The following is a 16,786-nucleotide window of genomic DNA, read 5'->3' as shown; positions in this document are numbered from 1 at the left end:
CTGGCAATTTTACATTGGCATATTACACATTTTTCTCTGTATTCTTGATATCTTGATTACCTCCTCTCTCTCACCCCTTTGTGTATCTGTCCATGGTATAATGTATTCTCATAAACAAAATAAAACAAAACAGAAACATTAATTTATCTGAAGACATAGTGTCACCAAGTTCTGATTATAATACTGTATGGCCATCTTTTCACTCTTACTACCACGTGTCTTCTATCTTCATCTCTGTCTCCTTGTATAAATTTAGAAAGCAGTTTTTACTGGTCTCATTACAATCACTCTGCTACTGTTGCTGTCCTTGGTTGCTAGATTTTTTTCACTTTTTATATCTCTGCTGTTTGGATAAATAAACTAACACTCGCCTTTTCTTTGGTTTTTCTTTAAAAAAAAATTCAAACAGATCTATATTAAAAAACTCTAGATTGAGCATCCATCTTTATTCCTGTATGGTTAAAGTCAAATTGGCAGAGTAGGTTACTATGGAATGTCTCCTGGCTTCCATGGCTCTTCACAATACATTATTCCATTCTCTCCTAGGTTTTCTCATGGGTAAAGAAAAGTCTTGCATTATTCAAATTCCCTTTTCTTTGTATTTGAAGAATTTTCTGCACATAATTGGAAGAAATTTATTTTCTGAATTGAACTGCTAAATTTAACCAAGATGTCTAAAAGTTTATAGCCTTGAATTTTTTTTTTTTTGGGGGGAGTGCTATTTGTTTTTTGGAGATGATTTGTTAATTCTTTCAATTGGAATTTCATTTTCTTTGTTCAGAAGTTCTGTGTTGTTATCATCTGTTATTTCCTGTGTTAGGCTGTTAAGGTTTTGGGGTGAGGTTTTTTTTTTTGTTGTTGTTGTTGTTTTGTTTTTTTATGCAGTTCTGTTCTTCTGAGAGACTTGTGATCCTTAGGTTTTCTCTATGTATATTGTCTCCAAGATCAGTATGTTTTGCTTGAATGGTGAGCGTATTTTCTTTTGAAGTTTTTTTGTTTGTTTGTTTGTTTGTTTTTTTTGTTTTTTTGTTTTTGTTTTTGTTTTGTTTTGTTTTGTTTCTCTTTTGGTTATACTTCCCTTCCATGTATTTGTGTTCCCAACTTTTTTCTGTATGTTTATTTCTTCACTGAAACTTGCCATTTAGATTCCAGTTTTTCTATTCTGCTCCTTCTTTTTTACTTTATGGATCATGAATTCTGCCTTCATAATTCTCACTTTTTTTTTTAAACTAGTCAAGTAATTGTTGTTTCATACTCTCCTCAAATTCCATAGCATCTTCTATCTCATAAAGTATATAATATTTCTTCATTTTGCAATATATTTTCATAGATGCCTGGACTTTTTTGTGAGATCTGTATATTTCATCCTACTGTTAATGTTTTCTCTATTGTTTTGTCTACTTATATTTTATATTTTTGGATTTCCTTCTTTTTGAGGTCTTTTGTAAATGTTAATCTCTTTACCCTCTTAGATTTTCCCCTATTCATTTCCTAACTCTTACTCTTCTGATGGTGGTTTCCTTGGGCACTGGATTTCAAAATATCCCAACTTCCTCCCAGGATGAGTAATTCATAGTTCACTGGCCTAAGTCCCTACCCCAATTGACTTTTGGGTCATCAGATCTGGCCCCAGCTGGATGTTCTTTCCCTCAGATTGTAGTGGATTCTTACAAAGAATATCCTTCCTGTATACACCTGATAGGGGTGTGAAACTGTGTTCCCTTTTGATTTGTAAAATTAACATTCTGAAATTCTGTCCCCTTTGATTCTTGGCCTTCTAGGCTCGTGGAGTCTGTGAGAGAGCTTCTCAGGCTGGGCCATTTCTAAGGCAAATCACCTTCACTGATACTCGGAAGTCCATTCAAATTCAGGCTGAAAAAGCCTTAAAAGTAATTTCAACTGGGAGATCCTGGTGTGATCAGTTCAAACTGTTCCCATCCCCTCACCCCTCCACCCCCACCCCCACTCCACCCCATCTCCCCACCCCTGCCAAGATCTACTCATGAAATAAGTTTCTGTTTACTCATTTCTTTGCAGAATTTTGGAGTAGGGCATAGCTGCTTGCCATTACTCTTCTCAGTGCCAGCCTCCATTTCCCTAATAGGATTCTGCCACTGAAGAAATCAGTTTTTCTAGCAAAGCTGACTTCTCATCCAACAATAAATTTCCATTTTTGCCATCTAAAACTCTTCGGGTTCATGAGTTCTTTCACGAAGGACTTACGCTGACCAAAAGGGGATTTCCTCAATTCTCTGATTGCTGCTAGAATCCCATCACTCCCACCACAATGTCCTGACCTGATGTCCTGCATTACTTTCTCTGTTTCTTAGCTCTATAACTCAACTACAATCTAGATCAAAGATTTGTATGGCATTGGAAAAAGGGAGGAACTACTGGGCTATGAGGGTAGATGTTGTTAGAAGCCCATATGCCAGATTTTTGAATATACTATTGCAACCTTGCTTCCAGGTACTTGGTATGTGAGGCAGGGTTGCTGAATTAATTCAAATTTAATGACTATCAATTCATTAGGTTTTATTTTTTTTGTTTGTTTTTGGATTTTCAGTGTCCTAGGCCAAGAAAACAACTGAAATTATTTTATCTTTATTACATAAGTTCTATTTTCAAGGCATTTGAGAGGTCTTATGGATCAGAAAAATGTTTAGTTTTTAATTTTGTTGCTCACATGAGCTAAAAATAATTATGCTCACATGTACTCAAGACAGAGGGAGAGGTACTATTATTATTCCCATTTGGCAGATGAAGAAGTAGGCATAGAGAAATTAAATGACTTATATAGGGTCACACAACTAGTAAGTGGTTGAGGTAGAATTAAATTCAGGCCTTTGTGTTTAGCACCATTTCTCTGTTCCCCCTAATTGATTCCACTTCACTAGGTTTTTTTATACTTAAGCCTTTCCTTTTTTCCCCTCTTTTATCTCTGAACAATCATATTCCCAAATTTTGTTCATGATCTCCTCTATTTCTATAAGAATAGAATTTCTTGAATTTCAATCTTTTGACAAGGCTTTTCAAGGCTGAGTTGCTGAGCATTCCCAGCCTGAAACCATTTAATTCTGTAACTCCTAAAAATGTCCTGTCATTCTGGTCTATTTCTTTGGCACAACTTAAATAGGTTTTGTTCAGTCTAAATAGATTCTGTTTCTCTGTCTTTACTCCAATATTGCTGAGAATTATAATGAATAATGAATATAAATTGGGAGTTATGAAGATGGGGGAGGTATCAAGTCTTTCCTCTGACATACATTGGCTAAATGATTATGAGCTAGTCACTTAAAACCTAAGTTCCCCAGACCGTTTTTTTTTTTTTTTAAACTATCACAAAGATAGAATTGGCCAATTATTATTGTTAAAGAGATTTTGTATATAGGAAATTCTCTGTTGTGACACACATATCCATGTATATGTACATATGTATGTAATTTTAAACGATGACAGTTTGCTCATATATTAAAGCTTGAAATAAAGACAAGGCAGATGTAGGAATAAGAAAGAATGAGTTGGACAACAGCAATAGGTAGCCTAGTGTCATGTAAATAATACTTGATTGGGATTAAGAATCCACTGACATACCAGTTCCCTTCTGCCCTGTGCCACCTCCACAAAAGTTATTAGATTTGAAAATCAATGGTAAAAATAAGTTTGGATATAGTAGCCAGAAAGCCCAATCAAGTACCCTTATGCCAGACTATAATCCCTATTCACTTCAACTCTAATTTCCCCAAGCAGAAAAGAAAGGAAAATCTAAGAGTTCAGTTTTCAGCTGTTTATTTGTTTTCATTTATGAAGAGGGCAATCAATCTGATCAGGTCAATCCAGAATCACTGGCTGCTTGGTATCTTTAGTAAAAACTGCATAAACTGATCAATACCAAGAAGATGTAAGAATTTATTATACCTTCTCTTATATTGCTGAGATTTTGCCTTCCTCTGGCTCCTCCGCTATAAAGTGTGTACATATATTCTGTCCCTCTAACTGAAACAAAGTAAACTGGGTTTCTCCAAAGGGAGTTAGAATTATCTATCAGGGTTCCACTGAAGCCAATCAATTGGACACTATGGTATGGCTATGATGGGGAAGATTACAACACATATGTATACACACATGCATCTACATGCACATATGTGCATCAATTTACAACACATGCATTGTGTTGTATATTGGGCACACATGTGTCTTATACACTATGTGTGTGTGTGTAGGGAGACAGACAGACATAGAGAGAGACAAAAACAGAAAGAGAGAGAGAGAGAGAGAGAGAGAGAGAGAGAGGGGAGAGAAGGGAGGAAAAGAGGGAGAGGGAGAGAAACAGAGAGAGAGAGAGCTTTTGTCAGTTATGAGCATCCACAAAGGTCTGTTTAGATGTAATCTGTTTAGAGGGGCATGAATAGATATCTCCCCTGCCCACCCTCTTCAAGGGGGACTTTGATACTTGCCAAGAGGGAAGCTGGAGTTTGGGGTCATGAGGCTGGCCAATCTGCTCTTCTAAGAGAGAGGGTTCCACGACAGAATTATATCTATCTACTTCCTAAATATTGTTAGTCTAAGAGAAATAAATTTGAGATTCAAGCTGAGTTTCTGATTGTTATCCCTTACTGAGAAAGTTATATATCTGAGACTTGAATGCATTCCTACCAAATGCCAGTTAACAAAAGACCACACATAGTGAATAGCAAATAAATCCATTTATCTGAACCAACACCAAATAGAAATCAGAGAATTTTTACAGATAAAAATATGCTAGGTATTACACAGATCTCCCCACCAGACACAAAATTTCTCAGCTCAAATAAGAGAAGGTATTTCTAATTTTGCCTAAGGAGAAATTTCCCCAAATCTCTATTATTTTAAACTGAAGTCACAGATATGATTGAAGATTGGCCCCTCTACATATTGACTTTTTTCCCATAGTTTTTTTTTTTTTTTCTTATTTCACTTACTTCTACATAAAGAAAATCTGGAATCATGTTTCTTTTCTTTGAAAGCTAGAAGCCAGAAGATCAAAATCTCACTTTTCTAAATCTCTTGGCAACTTCACTGCTCACTCAGGTGTGAAACACTGATTATGTAATCTCCATCAATGCGCATTATAAGACAAAGTTATTAAGAATCTTCTATGTGCTCCATAATGTGCTAGGTATTAGAGATGCAAAGACAAAAGTAAAATGGTCCTTTTAGTCAAGAAACAGATTCTATTATGGAAGATAACATATACATGAATAGGTTAATACAAATAGAAACAGCATGAAAAGGAGAAGCAGGTTGTCCATTATCCCTTCCTCAGTGACAATTTTCTCTTCCATCACTCTTCTTCTTTTAAATCACTCCTTTTTTGTTGTTACACCATTAGATACACTCATATGCTCGATGTGTGTACCAATAGCGGGCTAAGATATAGCCAGTATATGAAGGCAAAATGCTAACACACAAAATAATACATTGCATAATACTATTGTTGAAGTATCCAACTTTAAATCAACATCTCTTCAGGGATTTTCTGAGAGTCAATCCTGTTATTCAATGCAATGTTTTCCTTTTTCCCTTGAAGACTTTTTATTCTCTTCTGGTCACAACCCTCCTCCAATTCTTTTTGGAAAAAAAAAAAAAAACAATAAAGAAAGAAAGAAGAAAAAAAGGCTTGTTTATTTAGGATGCAAGATTTAAAAGCCATTGACCTAAAACTGACTGCTCCCAGGGCATTCCTGCTAATGGATCTAATTTAAACTATTTGCGAAGTAAGACAAGTGTTCCAGGGAAACTGTGTTTGATCTCTCTGTTTCATTACAGGTCATGTAGACAATCGATATAAAGGAGGAAAGATGTATTAGGGCAAATAACACAGTATGCCTGAATTCACTGGCATCATGTAGACACAAGCTATAAATTGCAGAACTTCCTAAAACATTGAAAAGAACCTGAAGACAGCAGTGTAAGAAAGAAAGGATAACACTGGTATTCACAGAAATGTGACCTTGAGAAACTGACAAATTATTGTTTCAAGTACAGCTCCGAAAGAAGAAGGCTTTTATTTTACATCTTGTCTACTCCTCTCTTTTCAAATATAGTTTACAGAAGGAACTAACATATTTGAAAGTTGTTTTAATGTTATAAATACAAAGAAAGGGAACTTGATATTTATGCTGTGTGAACACTGAAAAGCAACAACAACAACAATAAAAGCAAAATAATAGCAATGAGGTAAATATGAGTTTGCTGCAATAATTCAATCCAGGCATCACTACTTATTCTCTGTCCGATGTTAAAATCTTCATAACAACTAAATCAACATAAAAGTGGAAATTATTGCCTTGAGATATAGCAGGTTTCCTATTACCAGAGGTCATTGGATAGAGATTGAATGATCGTTTGTTATAGATGTAGAAGTGATTATTGGTCAAGTATCGTTCTAGGCATGGATGTAAAAGCTTCTAAAGTTTCTTCTAAGTAGTGATGACACAGTGAATGTTTAGCAACCAGCTCTTCAAAGAAAGAGAGGGAAGAAGAGGGGTAATACATTATAGAATGGATTTACATAACATTTCCAGTTTAATCTGCTTTATTAACATGTAATCAATTTCTTAAGACTTAAGAAATCAAAATATTAAACTGAGCATAGTTTGCCATTTCCAAATGGCAAACACTGAAAATTTAACAATCCTCTCTAGCTGGTTTAAATAGGTTCCAGTATACATTTGCTTTTCAACTCTGAGATTCTGGGATATAAATCACCTCTTTTGGAGGAGTGAAGGTAAAGAGAGAGATGTGGAGTGATTCCAGACCCCTGACCTCACTGGGATAGGGCAATAGTTCTCAGAATTTTTGGTCTCGGGATCCTTTTACATTCTTAAAAATTATTGAGAAACCTCATGTACACCCACACCCACACCCTGAATTTTTAGCTTTTGTAGGTTATGTCTATTAATATGGAGCATATTAGAAATTACAACATTTTCTAATATTATTATGAAAATAACTTTACCATCCCAAGCTTCCCTAAAAGAATCTTTTGATCTCTGAAGACTCTGGAACAAACATTAAGGACAGTTAATATAGAGAATTCTTTAATGAAGGACTGTCTTCACCCAAACTCCATTCTTCAATTCAGATTCTTTCAGGCATGGGGAAATCAACAAGAGAATATTCTATTTGTGGAACAGCAACGATGCCAATATCCCTGGACTAAAGAGTACTTTGGGGAGTTTGGTATAAGCAATGTAGGAGAGGACTACATAATGAAGGGCTTTGAATACCAAACAATGAATTTTGCATTTGATCTTGGAGCATTGTGGCAGGTTGATTTGGTTGATAGTGACAAGTATTGTAAACTCTTTTTAAAGGAGTTTTAGATTCAAGGAGCAGAAGAATTATAGAATAATAGTTATTGAGGATGGAAGGATCAAGTGAGGTTTTTTTTTTTTTTTTTTTTTTTTTCAGAATGGGAGACATATGGGCATGTTTGTAGATAGTAGGAAATAAGTCCATAGACAGGGGAGATTGAAAAGAAATAATAAAGTGAGGATGACAAAAGGGAGAAATTTGTTGAATAGATAGAGGAGTTAGCTTTGAGAATGAATCTCTCAAGAGAGATAGGAATGAAGGAAGAGAAAGAGGCAGAGAGCATTTGAATAATAAAATATGAAGAAGAGAGAGAGTTAATAGCTTCAGTTCTGTAAAGTGTGAAACAAAATTTTCAGCTGAAAGGATAGAGGGAAGGGAAGTCATGGGAGGATTGAAGAGCGATGAAAATATTTGGAATAGTTACTGCAGAGAGTGAAATGATGAGTTATAAGGGAAGTATATCAGGATTGTCTACCTAGGAGAGCTTAGTTAAGATAAAGCTTAGTTGAATTTTAGTGGACCCAACCAGAATGGTTGCATGATTTTCTCTATCTTTGTTCACATGTAGGAACAAAAGTACTGGAAAGTAGGAATGAGCCAAGGCTAAAACTTAGGAGGGCATAATTGGTGGTATGACAAAGGGACTAGGGATCAAGAGAAGAAAACAGTATAGAGTTGAACTACTTCACCAAGTGGTCAGGATGGAGAAAAAAGAAGAAAATGGCTAATCAGAGGAGATGACCTAGCAGGGAACAAAGAGATCAAGGCACTGAGGATCACAGATTGAACTAAATGTAGGGTCTCGGAAAGGAAGGCCAATGGAAAGGTAGAAAGTTAATAGATCATAGTCAGATAAGTAGATATAAGAATTCTTGAACATGGAAGTACCGTATTCATGGGTGATGACAAGATCAAAAAATTGACTAAATTTGTATAAGGCTGTGGTCAAATCAAAGAATTGTGGAAATTTAGTAGAATGAAGAACTGAGTGATTAGAAGTTGCTCTTTAACATATGACTAGATTAAAAACAGCTTTGAGAAAACAGAGCCAATAGCTTTGATTTTTATCATAAACACACACACACACATACACACTTTTCCCCTTCCCTTCCTGTTTCAGTTATTTTTTGTAAATAGATAGTTGCAATCAATGGTGGCCTCTGGCTTATTGGTTGGATCTTTTGGGAAGAACATAGAGAACTGCTGAGTTTGAGAAGATATGTTTGGATTGGCATCTCTGATGATGAATGGAGCATATCCATTATTGCAATGGTAGGTCCACTAAAGAATTAAACCATTAATTTATGGGGACAACTAGGTGGCACAATTGATAGAGCACTTGTTCTGAAGTCAGGAAGACCTGAGTTCAAATCTGGCCTCAAACACTTAACACTTCCTAGCTGTGTGATCCTGGGCAAGTCACTTAACCCCAATTGCCTCAGCAAATAAATAAATAAATAAAAATAATTAGACCATATGGGGTGTAAATATTATAAATGATCCTACTTGTCTTTAACCTGGATTTCTTATTTATTGATCCAGTTCCTTGGATTTCTTCATTTTTCCAACAAAGATTTCTTAAAATTCCTCACCAATATCTTAAAAGGTCTATATCTTCATTTTGAAAAAAGCAATATTGTAGTTTCAATTTCCTCTAGCAGGTTTTAGCACTTTTTTTTTTTAATTCTGGGTCATATTTCCTCTTGCAATAGTCATCAATGCACAGTTTTTTTTTTTTTCATAGACATGTTAGTGATAATCTTTAAATAAGAAAACAAATCCCCCATATTTGTTCCTTTGCCTAACATGAAGCTATCCATCAGCCCACCAAGCCACAAGTAGCAAATGAGACAAATAAAGTCAATCAAATACTGCTTAACATACATCAAGACAATTATTTGATAACAGATGTTCTTGTGATTTTGATATATTGTGGAAAATCCTTGTTCAATGGCCCTTATCCAATCATTTCCAACTGTGTGGTGTTAGCATTGTTGGTATTTTGACCTATAATCTGAAACGAATTGTCAAAATACTAGCTGGCTGTTGTGTTAACAACTAAAGCTATTTTCCCCCAAAGACCATGTTCCTTTGTTTATCTAGGTTAATTATTTTTGTATATATTGAAACAAAGAAAGACAATATGGAGGAGAGAAAAGGGAAGCAGCATTGATCTTGTATGCAGCAGTAATAAAGGCGAGTCTTTTGTACTATTGCTCAGAAGAGACAATGGGATGTAGTATCTGCTTTAGAGCTTAGACAGTTTTTAGGGAAAATCTAGTCCATCCACTTCATTGTGCAAATCATAGAATTATAAAATCACTGATTATCATGACCTTGTAGTTTATCTAGTGCATCCTCCCCCATTTAATAGATGTAAAATTTAAGGTCCAAAGAAGGGAAATTACTTTTTCCAAAGTTATATGGCTAGTTTGTGGCAGAGTAATCATAAAAATTCAATATGGTACCTCCAGACTGTCACAGATTACACACTCTGCTTTGCCCAACGTATTCTTTGCCACTCTTCTAGTAGCCAGATAGCTTCTTATTCCTAATAGGGTGAGGTGTCAGGACTTCTTGGAAGCCTCATTACCATCCAAAGCTATGGTTTAGTTTAATTATCTCAGAAATGCTTTCCCTTCTCCAATTAGCACATATACCTTGAACCCAGTGCATTATTAGAAAATGAATGCATCATTATTAGCATTTGTCAGCTACATAAAGTTTACATAAGGAATGAACTGTGAACTCTTGACAGTTACAAGTTAATAGGAAAATCAATTACATATATCAATAACTAGAATACAAAAATAATATGTGATAAGTCAATGAAAGAGGTCCATAGTATCATGTGAGAATCAACACTGTGTATTAATGTACGCCTTAAGAGTAATTTGCTTTTCTCAGCCACATTAGATTTAACTGGCTCCCTCCCCACTTTCCTTGTAGTTCTATATTTCCCCTCTGACTCTATTATGACTTAGGTCATACTGAGATATTGAGCATCTGGAAACAATTTTGACAGTAAGAGCCTTACCATGTAGACCTTTGTTCTCTTCTAGAGTACCATGTTGAGAAAAAATTCCAATAACATCCATAGTGTCAACCCTGGAGTTTCTACTACCTTTTCCTCTTATTTATTTGAAAATTTATTCAAAGACTCTTTATTAAGAATCTCTTGACCTCATGAGGATATTACTATAGGTTACAAGTTTCAACATTCTGGAGTATATTATTAAAGAGTTTCTTAGTAAATGTCTTTAAAGGAAGATGTCAGCACCATGTGCTCACACTGCTGCATAAGTAATACATCACTTAAGAGTAACTGGATTTCATTCTTTGATGCAATCACTACATTAGTATGTAAGGAGAATTCTTTAGTTACAATTTATGTAGATTTAGCAAAGTGGTTATCATCCAAAAAATGTATAAATACAAAAAAATGAGAGCTAGCTACATGGTGAAAGCCATTGGCCAGCCAATGGACAGTCATTGGTTTCCACTAATATCCTCATTTTTTCCTGATGTTAAGAGAAAGCAATATAGTCCCACAGCATATTGTATGGACTATGTGATCTTTTCTGTCTCTTGTGAATTTATAAAAGTACATAGATACTAAATAGCTCCACATAATGGACTAAAGTGAGCAATTTCTTTACATATCATTAGAGAACATATCCACATTTATAATATCACAGATTCATTTGTATTTTTAAAGAGAAGAGGTAGTGATATGGGACAGAGAATCAGTAGATTTAGAATTGCTAAAATAGTGAGATTTAAAGACTAGCCAATAATACTTTGATGAATACTTAGAAGGAATTATCTCATAAAGTATCCCACGTAAGGAGAATTTAAGTTATGAAAAATTAATTGCTTTGGGAATAACTCAACTTCTCTTACCGGGAGTCTTCAAGTAAAAGGCAAGTGGTCACTCTTCAATTTATGAGGACTCTGAGGTCCCTTACAACTTTGAGAGTCTATTGACTTGTGATTCTACAAAGTATGAAGTAACATTAAATCCTGACGTTATGAAAGAATGAGAAGAGTTAGAAGATGACAAATACTTAGCTCCCAAAGTGAGTTAACCTTTTATAATATGCATAAAAATTGTCTGATGGCTGATTGACATAAAATATTCCTGAATCTCATTCAACCTCCCTTCAATTCTACCTATACCTCTATTCCACATCCCATTTATTCACAAGATCTTTGTATTTTCTCTATATTATGTTATAATTCTCTTAGATACTTTTTTTTTCCCCTTAGATCCTTTTGAAGCTAAGGGTACAGAACACAGGTGAGTATATGGGCTCTAGGGAGGACCTTTTTCTGGACTTTCCTAAGCCTTCATAAAGTAGGAAAGATCAATTTCATCTTCCAGACTATGGCAATGAATAAGGATAGAGAATTGAGATGGTGGTTACATTATGTAGCTTTTTTATCATTTTTTTTTCTTAGATGTCCTCTACCCTCAGACATTATTCATCAAAGTCCTGCTTTTCCCAATCAGGAAGCCAGCTGTACATCCTGATCTCTATTTTGGGGACCAGAATAAGAGGTTTCTGCTTTGTTTTCCTGCCTTTCACTTTCATTCAATTCAATTAAATCTTTAATAAATGCCTTCTTTATCTAAGACATTAGAAATACAAAGACAAAATCAAAACAATACCTTCTATCAGGGAGTCTGTTCTAGAAAGGAGCTATCACTTGTACATTAATGGGTAGCTATTAGTGAATTTAATGTGGGAGGAAGGAAGCCAAATATTGAGGGGAACAGTATACTTCATGGAGGAAGTATCATCTGAAGCTAAGCTGAAAGGAAGATAAAATATTCAGAGTTGTGAGAATAGAAGCTGATTATGGCTTGGTGGATAGGATAAATAGTGGTCTGGAGGAGAAGGTGTATTGTGTTCTTATACAATGAGGAAGAAGAAGAATTGCACAAAGAGCTTCAATGATGCCCTTAGAGGGCCTGAATTAAGATCTTGAGGTAGAAGATGGAGTAGAATGGGAAGATGGTTCTGAGAGTTAAGGAAATATTTTCAAATTCTTCACAACGTATATCTTTATAGGCTTGATTATTTGTTGTGCTCTGTGTTAGACTTCTACGGAGCAAGAGAATTGTACCTGTTTCCTTCAGATTAATGTTCTCTAGTCCCTTGGGTACTATAGTTTAAGATACAAGGGTTCTTTAGGGATAAATAATTTCTTAAGATATTAACCTACCTTAACATTTCTTGCTGTGATAAAATGAAATAGCTTATCTATTCTTAAAAGGTAAATCTTCCATTTTAGAGACAGGCAGAGCAGTTCATTTGAGTTTGGATACTAGGTTCTTAGCAGCAAAACTATACTGTAAATGGAAGGGGCTTTGTTTGATTTACCAGGGAAGACAAAATATGAGTTAAAATCACACAGCTTGCTATTTCTGAGACTTTGGATAAATTATTTCATCTCTCTAGTCCTGAAAATCCTCATCTACAAAATAAAGTATTAAGTAATCTCTAAAGTAAGTTCTGGCAGCTCGGTGGCCCGGTGGATGGAGCACTAGACCTTGAATCAAGAAGACAAGAATTCAAATTTGGTCTTAGATATTTAGCAGCTGTGAGACCCTGTCATTTAACCCTCTGTTTCCTCATTCGTAAAATGAGCTGGAATGATGGATCTGGAAATATGTTTAGAATAATTATACATGTTTAATTTATATTGGATTGCTTACTGTCTTGAGGAGGGCAAGAAGAAGGAGGGAGAAAAATTGAAACACAAGGTTTTGCAGAGGTGAATGTTGAAAACTGTCTTTGAATATTTTGGAAAAATAGAATACTATTGAAAACAAATAATACATAAATAAGTAAATAAAATGAGCTAGAGACAAGATGACAAATCACTTCAGTAACTTTGCCAAGAAAATACCAAATGAGGTCATGCAGAATCAGCCATAACTGATACGATTAAACAACAACAAAAGTTTGTTTTTACATGTATATATTGCATGATGTGTCTATCTGAGCTGTTTGATTCCTTCTAAATATTATAGATAAGAAAAAAAAATAATGGGAATGGAAAGAGATGTGTATTTAATAGGCCTTTCCTACTGTAATTTAAATTAAATCACTGAATATTGAAGGTTACATTATAAGTGTCCTTAACATCTTATAGATTTGTTGTCAGAAAGGCATTTCTATCATTTTTCTTTATTTCTATTAAGCCAGGACTTAAATGTCTATCTTAGTTTCTTCTTTTTCCTTTATACCCCTTCAACTCTTCTCTTGCTAACTCCTGAAAAGTACCTTTGACTTTTAGTATCAACTAGATGTTATAGTAAATAGCATGTTAGACCAGGAAACAAAAAGAACTGAATTTGAAATCTGTCTGAAATGTTAACGAATGTTAACACATCCAAACTATTGCCTGACTCAAATTTTTTAAATTGCATTTTTGTTTGTTTTACATCTGTAAAATGAGGATAATAATAGCACTGACTTTATAGGGTGGCTTTGAACAAAAATAAAATTATATGTAAACCACTTTGCAAAAGTGCTACAAAATAAGATTATGATATAATATAATGTTATTATATTATATACTATTATTATTCATCCCCCTCCCAATTTTCAGGTGAGATTTCTTATTCTCCCAAACTGAGCCCTTTCTCTAACACGTCCCCCCCCCCCCCTTTGTATCACCATTGCCTTTGCTAGTGAATTAGTCAATCAGCCTTCTCCTATACATTTTCCCTTGCTTGGACTCCAGCCAAACTGTACACCTCCCTACCCTCTTAGCGGGCCATATGCTTTCTTTTTTATCAAGCATTTTCCATATCAAGATGGATCACCCACTTTTAATCTATAGGATGAAAATGTCAGACAATTGTGTTGCTAAGTGTGAAGAACTCTTCTTTCCTGATCTAAAGAATAACTTGATGTCACAGAATAAATTATTGAGAATAATAATTTTGGTTTTGCTTTTTCAGTAGGTTTTGAGACAAGTTTTCATGTCTTTGAAGATTCCATACTCAAGTAACCTCAGCTCCTGGGGAATATAATTAAGTACTCAACTTAAAAAAAAAAAATAGTGGGCAGACACCCTCCTTAAGCATATGATTTTAGAGCTCAAGAAATTGATGATCAAAATAAAATAATTACACATTTCAAATAAACTTGAAGGATATTAATTAATAGAAAAATATGTTTGATAAGATAAATGTGGTCTCTCTTATGTGTCCAATATGATGCTAGGTAATCTATTTGGTTAACAGCTGCCCTAATTTACTTAAGATTGCTTTGGAGTGATAAATATCACAATTAGTTCTAAAGAAGGGAATTAAAATCTGTACTTATTCAAAGAGGTTGCAAATGAATTAATAGTCACTACTCCCTTATCACTTCCCCTAAGCAACGCAAATTAGTATAACAAGCCTTTCTCTGTAGCAAATGAATAAATTTGGTTTCACTTCAATTTGATTCAAAATGTATTGACTAAGTGCCACCACCAGCAGGATTCTGGGCTAGGTAGGCTCTGCAGAAGAAGCAAAGGTGAGAGTTACAGAATCATTGCCCTTACTTAGATTCAATTTAATAGACAAAACACAGAAATAAACATAATGCTAATTTATAGTGATACAAATGACCTTACAATTCATCTGATAGAGGGAAGTAAGCACCATTAATAGCTCCACATTTCAAATAAACTTGAAAGATATTAATTAATAGAAAAATAATTTGATAAAATATATCTAGCTCTCCTATATGTCTAATATGATGCTAGATAATCTATTTGGTTAACAGCTGTCCTAATTTACTTAATATTGCTTTAGAGTGACAAAAATGAATATGAAGAATAAAAAAGAAAAAGAAATAAAATAATGATGAGGAATACAAAAGATCTGGAGATGCAACAGATGAGAAAATGGAGGAATATCAAAGATAGTCCTGTCCAAAGTCATGTAGTTCATAAGTGACAAAGAGAAGATCTGAACCCAGACTATAAGCTTCATTGCTCCATGCTACCTCTGTTAAAAATGTCCACATAGAAATGCAAAGTGATAGCATCATAACAATTCAAAATTAAAAGGACTTTTAGAGGTTCTCATATCTTAATTATACCAGAATAAAAATCCTCTCTAGACCATATCTACTCAATAGTCATCCTGCTTTTGTTTGAATATTCCAAGGAGAGAGAAGCTGCTACCTCTGGAAATAGCCCACTTCACTTTGGAATAGCTCTAATTACTAGGAAGTTTTTCCTGGCATCAAATTTAAACTTTCCCATTTGGGCTTCCAGATATTGTTTCCAATTCTTTTCTTTAGAGCCAAACAGTATGAGTCTATCCTTTCTCCCCTGTGCAACCATTTCAATACTTGGTTACAGAAGTAATATACACTATGCATAAAGAGAAAGGCTTAGAAAGAAGGCTTTTGAAGGATGGGAGGGAAGTCAGCAGACAAAAACAAAAGAAAAACATATCAGTCCTAGGGAAAAAATGTGAATGCCTTAAAACAGTGGCTCCAAAATTGTGATTTGCAGACTTCTAATAGTCTTGATACCTTTTCATGGGGTTCATGAAGTCAAATCTCTTTTTCCTAATAAAGAAATGTTATTTTCTTATTAATATACTCTTCCTTTTTCCACCTAAGTATTAGTATGGTACTGGATTTTGTTCTTATTTTTAACCAAAACTGTATATCGCAACTGATTAATTCCAAAAGTAGAAATGAGAATCTAACTATTCTCTATTATGTCATAAAATACAGGGATTTGAAAAAATAGGTTAAGCATTATCACTTTTCTCACTAATTGTTTTGGTTTGGAAAAGTTGCTTATTCCCCCCTCCAAAAAAGTTAATATGTAGCATAATTTTGTTTTAAAATAAATAAATATTTAAATGTATTAATTTCAATATCTAATATAGTGAATATTGATAGAAATAGCTCATATAACTAAAAGCTTTTTGGAGTCCCCAATAACTTCTGAAAGGGCAAAATGTTCCTAAGATCCAAAATTTGAGAATTGCTGCCTTAGAGTCAGAAAAGGAAAAGGAGATTTGAACAACAGTAAGTAGAACACTCTGAAACTATAAAATTTTAAGTATCATTCAGTATGCAGTGGGAACAGATATTTCATAATACCAAAATATTTAAAACTGAAAAAAAAAACCCTTAGATATTACCTAGTCATAGGATGAAGATGTCTAGAGCTGAAGGATTTAGATATCAACAACATAAGAATAAGAAGAATTTCACCTGTCAACTAATATAACACTTTATTTTTCAGACATGAAAACCAAGGCTAGGCAAAAGTCTTATTTATTTATTTATTTATTTTTAGGCAAAAGTTTAAATGAGTTACAAAAATTATATTGGTATTTTCTGATTCCAAATGCAGAATTTGGGGCTAGTTGGTTGGTTTTCCATTATATTGTATA

Source organism: Antechinus flavipes, chromosome 3, assembly GCF_016432865.1.
Source record: "Antechinus flavipes isolate AdamAnt ecotype Samford, QLD, Australia chromosome 3, AdamAnt_v2, whole genome shotgun sequence".
Classification (NCBI taxonomy): Eukaryota; Metazoa; Chordata; class Mammalia; order Dasyuromorphia; family Dasyuridae; genus Antechinus; species Antechinus flavipes.
This window is presented reverse-complemented; position numbering follows the sequence as displayed.